Source organism: Penaeus monodon, chromosome 23 (genome assembly GCF_015228065.2).
Source record: "Penaeus monodon isolate SGIC_2016 chromosome 23, NSTDA_Pmon_1, whole genome shotgun sequence".
NCBI classification, from domain to species: domain Eukaryota; kingdom Metazoa; phylum Arthropoda; class Malacostraca; order Decapoda; family Penaeidae; genus Penaeus; species Penaeus monodon.
The window spans coordinates 7,004,009-7,004,262 of NC_051408.1; positions in this window are offsets into that span (position 1 = coordinate 7,004,009).

Here is a 254-nt window from a genome sequence, read left to right on the forward strand (position 1 = left end):
TGAGAAATCCTTATAGGGGATTTTATAATTTATTTTACTAATAATTCTCATTAGTAAACTTGGCTAATTACTGTGTAGGGCACTCTCATTGGTTGCATTCCAAATATCTTGCGATGCACTGTTTCATTGCAAGGATGATATTAATTGCGGTTTACAGTAATCGCTTGAAGGTACTGCGTGATTATATAGAAATGCTACAGAAGGTAGTAAGCTCGTAATCCTAATTTTTAGGTTGGAAAAAAATAATTATTAAC